Genomic DNA, 5,000 nt, shown 5'->3' with positions numbered 1-5,000 from the left:
TGGCCTCTGACTGATTCTTAGAACGGACGGAAAGAGTCGGGCAAGCCTGTCAAAGCTTTGAGCGAATGTCAAAAGCTTTAGACTGCCGCGAACCCTCCGGCTTGCACTGAGACACGAGGTCGATGTGCTAAGCACCCCGGGGCCCCTTTCGCCTGCAGGTCCCGAGCCGCCAACATGTTCTTAGTATCGTGTTCCCCAAACCTGGGTGACGGGCACCACAGGGCGGCAGAGCCATCGCACTTGCCGGTGGCAGAGGAAGGACCGGACTATGTACCATAGCGGCCAACCACTCCCAGAGCCGGTCGTGCGGGGCTCGAGGTCTGCTCTCAACGTCACATGCTTCTGTGAGTGCTCAGGCAAGGGTCAGACCACATCCTTCCTGGCAGCACCCAAAGCAACCAGGCCGCTCGTGTCTCTCGCCTTCATTTTCGACACAAGCGCCTGAGGAGGGACGCCACCCTCCCCTTGCGTCAAGAGACCTCCCCACCGGCCTCTGACTGATTCTTAGAACGGACGGAAAGAGTCGGGCAAGCCTGTCAAAGATTTGAGCGTATGTCAAAAGCTTTAGACTTCCGCGAACTCTCTGGCTTGCACTGAGACCCGAGGTCGATGTGCTCAGCACCACGGGGCCCCTTTCGCCTGCAGGTCCCGAGCCGCCAACATGTTCTTAGTATCGTGTTCCCCAAACCTGGGTGACGGCACCACAGGGCGACAGAGCCATCGCACTTGCCGGGTGGCAGAGGAAGGACCGGACTATGTACAATAGCGGCCAACGACTCCCAGAGCCGGTTGTGCGGGGCTCGAGGTCTGCTCTCAACATCACATGCTTTTGGATGTGCTCAGGCAAGGGTCAGACCACATCCTTCCTGGCAGCACCCAAAGCAACCAGGCCGCTCGCGTCTCTCGCCTTCATTTTTCGACACAAGCGCCTGAGGAGGGACGCCACCCCTCCCCTTTGCGTCAAGAGACCTCCCCACCGGCCTCTGACTGATTCTTAGAACGGACGGAAAGAGTCGGGCAAGCCTGTCAAAGCTTTGAGCGAATGTCAAAAGCTTTAGACTTCCGCGAACTCTCCGGCTTGCACTGAGACGCGAGGTCGATGTGCTAAGCACCACGGGGCCCCTTTCGCCTGCAGGTCCCGAGCCGCCAACATGTTCTTAGTATCGTGTTCTCCAATCCTGGGTGACGGGCACCGCAGGGAGGCAGAGCCATCGCACTTGCCGGGTGGCAGAGGAAGGACCGGACTATGTACAATAGCGGCCAACGACTCCCAGAGCCGGTTGTGCGGCGTCTGCTCTCAGCCTAAGAGGCTTCTGGGAGTGCTCAGGCAAGGGTCAGCCTGCACCCTTGCTGCAGCACCCAGGGGAACCAGGACGCTTGCATCTCTCGCCTTCATTTTCGACACAAGCGCCTGAGGAGGGACGCCACCCCTCCCTTGCGTCAAGAGACCTCCCCACCAGCCTCTGACTGATTCTTAGAACGGACGGAAAGAGTCGGGCAAGCCTGTCAAAGCTTTGAGCGACTGTCAAAAGCTTTAGACTTCCGCGAACTCTCCGGCTTGCACTGAGACGCGAGGTCGATGTGCTAAGCACCACGGGGCCCCTTTCGCCTGCAGGTCCCGAGCCGCCAACATGTTCTTAGTATCGTGTTCTCCAAACCTGGGTGACGGGCACCGCAGGGAGGCAGAGCCATCGCACTTGCCGGGTGGCAGAGGAAGGACCGGACTATGTACAATAGCGGCCAACGACTCCAGAGCCGGTAGTGCGGCGTCTGCTCTCAGCCTAAGAGGCTTCTGGGAGTGCTCAGGCAAGGGTCAGCCTGCACCCTTGCTGGCAGCACCCAGGGAACCAGGACGCTTGCATCTCTCGCCTTCATTTTCGACACAAACGCCTGAGGAGGGAAGCCAACCCTCCGTGTGTCAAGAGACCGTCCCCGCCCCGGCCTCCGACTGATTCTTAGAACGGACGGAAAGAGTCAGGCAAGCCTGTTAAGACTTCCGCGAACTCTCCGGCTTGCACTGAGACGCGAGGTCGATGTGCTCAGCACCACGGGGCCCCCTTTCGCCTGCAGGTCCGAGCCGCCAACATGTTCTAAGTATCGTGTTCTCCAAACCTGGGTGACGGGCACCGCAGGGAGGCAGAGCCATCGCACTTGCCGGGTGGCAGAGGAAGGACCGGACTATGTACAATAGCGGCCAACGACTCCCAGAGCCGGTAGTGCGGCGCCTGCTCTCAGCCTAAGAGGCTTTTGGGAGTGCTCAGGCAAGGGTCAGCCTGCACCCTTGCTGGCAGCACCCAGGGGAACCAGGACGCTTGCATCTCTCGCCTTCATTTTCGACACAAACGCCTGAGGAGGGAAGCCAACCCTCCGTGTGTCAAGAGACCGTCCCCGCCCCGGCCTCCGACTGATTCTTAGAACGGACGGAAAGAGTCAGGCAAGCCTGTTAAGACTTCCGCGAACTCTCCGGCTTGCACTGAGACGCGAGGTCGATGTGCTCAGCACCACGGGGCCCCCTTCGCCTGCAGGTCCCGAGCCGCCAACATGTTCTAAGTATCGTGTTCCCCAAACCTGGGTGACGAGCACCGCAGGGAGGCAGAGCCATCGCACTGCCGGGTGGCAGAGGAAGGACCGGACTATGTACAATAGCGGCCAACGACTCCCAGAGCCGGTAGTGCGGCGCCTGCTCTCAGCTTAAGAGGCTTTTGGGAGTGCTCAGGCAAGGGTCAGCCTGCACCCTTGCTGGCAGCACCCAGGGGAACCAGGACGCTTGCATCTCTCGCCTTCATTTTCGACACAAACACCTGAGGAGGGAAGCCAACCCTCCGTGTGTCAAGAGACCGTCCCCGCCCCGGCCTCCGACTGATTCTTAGAACGGACGGAAAGAGTCAGGCAAGCCTGTCAAAGATTTGAGCAGATGTCAAAATCTTTTAAGACTTCCGCGAACTCTCCGGCTTGCACTGAGACCCGAGGTCGATGTGCTCAGCACCACGGGGCCCCTTTCGCCTGCAGGTCCCGAGCCGCCAACATGTTCTAAGTATCGTGTTCCCCAAACCTGGGTGACGAGCACCGCAGGGCGGCAGAGCCATCGCACTTGCCGGGTGGCAGAGGAAGGACCGGACTATGTACAATAGCGGCCAACCACTCCCAGAGCCGGTAGTGCGGCGTGCGAGGTCTGCTCTCAGCGGAAGAGGGTTTTGGGAATGCTCAGGCAAGGGCCAGCCTGCACCCTTCCTGGCCGCTCCCACGGGAACCAGGCTACTTGCAATCCTTTCCCCCAATAGCAAGTGCCTTTTGGAGGGACGGCCGGAGTCAACGTGGGGTTTGCCCGCCCTCCAAAGTGTCAAGAGACCGCCGCACAGGCCTCTGACTGATTCTTAGAACAGGCAGCAAGAGTTGGGTAAGTCTGTCGAAAATTTGACAAAGTGTCAAAATTAGACTTCCGAGAGCTCTTGGGCATGCACACAGGCCTGTCATTCAAGTGCTCTGCCCGCGGAACCGTTTTTTCGGATGCCTTTCAAAGTGGTCCCGCGCCGCCATTTTGTTCTAAAAATCGTGTTCCCAGAAATCTCCGGGTACCCGCCAACCTCACTGTGTCACAATGTCAAGTGGCACTGAATGGGTCTGAATTTCAAATTCGACTGCTTCGCTCTGGAACTCGAACCCGGCAAAACCGTTTGGATTTTTCCCGGTCCAGACTTCCGCGGCAGACAAAGTTAAAGTTTTCGGGCTGCAGACTCAAAACGACATCTGGCCAACCGCCGGGCTCAATTCGCCCAGTTCCTCCGGCACTTCGGAACTCATGTTCGGCATGAGTTTTTGAATCTTTCCCGATGCTTCGGCATTTTCCTCCGCTGACACTTAGAATATTTTTCACACTTGGCCGAAAATTTTTCTAAGTTTTTCTGGTTACTGATTTCTTCTTTTCGGGCATTTTTCTAAGTTTTCTTGGTTACTCATTTCTCATTTTCAAACATTTTTCTAAGTTTTTCTGGTTACTGATTTCTTCTTTTTGGGCATTTTTCTACGTTTTCTTGGTTACTCATTTCTCATTTTCAAACATTGTTTCTAAGTTTTTCTGGTTACTCATTTCTCATTTTCAAACATTTTTCTAAGTTTTTCTGTTACTGATTTCTTCTTTTTGGGCATTTTTCTAAGTTTTCTTGGTTACTCATTTCTCATTTTCAAACATTTTTCTAAGTTTTTCTGGTTACTGATTTCTTCTTTTTGGGCATTTTTCTAAGTTTTCTTGGTTACTCATTTCTCATTTTCAAACATTTTTCTAAGTTTTTCTGGTTACTGATTTCTCATTTTTGGGCATTTTTCTAAGTTTTCTTGGTTACTGATTTCTCTTTTTGGGCATTTTTCTAAGTTTTCTTGTTACTCATTTCTCATTTTCAAACATTTTTCTAAGTTTTTCTGGTTACTGATTTCTTCTTTTTGGGCATTTTTCTAAGTTTTCTTGGTTACTCATTTCTCATTTTCAAACATTTTTCTAATTTTTTCTGGTTACTCATTTCTCATTTTCAAACATTTTTCTAAGTTTTTCTGGTTACTGATTTCTTCTTTTTGGGCATTTTTCTAAGTTTTCTTGGTTACTCATTTCTCATTTTCAAACATTTTTCTAAGTTTTTCTGTTTACTCATTTCTCATTTTCAAACATTTTTCTAAGTTTTTCTGGTTACTCATTTCTGCTTTTCCAACGTTTTACTAAGTTTTGCTGGTTACTGAGTTCACACTTTTAAACATTTTCGGGCATTTTTCTACGTTTTTCATGTTACTCATTTAGCACTTTCAGGCACTTTCCTATGCTTTCCTGCTTACTGATTTCACACTTTTAAGCATCTTCGGGCATGTTCCCTAAGTTTTGCAGTTCATTCGTTTGGGACAGTCAGGCAACTTTCCTAAGCTTTCCTGGTAACCGAATTCACATTGTTGAGAACTTTGGAACCCTTCCCAAGCTGTGCTGGTTACTCACTTTACCTCTTCAGACACTTGCCCCC

The sequence above is a fragment of the Hemiscyllium ocellatum genome, unplaced genomic scaffold (genome assembly GCF_020745735.1).
Source record: "Hemiscyllium ocellatum isolate sHemOce1 unplaced genomic scaffold, sHemOce1.pat.X.cur. scaffold_2303_pat_ctg1, whole genome shotgun sequence".
NCBI classification, from domain to species: Eukaryota; Metazoa; Chordata; class Chondrichthyes; order Orectolobiformes; family Hemiscylliidae; genus Hemiscyllium; species Hemiscyllium ocellatum.
Note: the sequence above shows the minus strand (reverse complement) of the source record.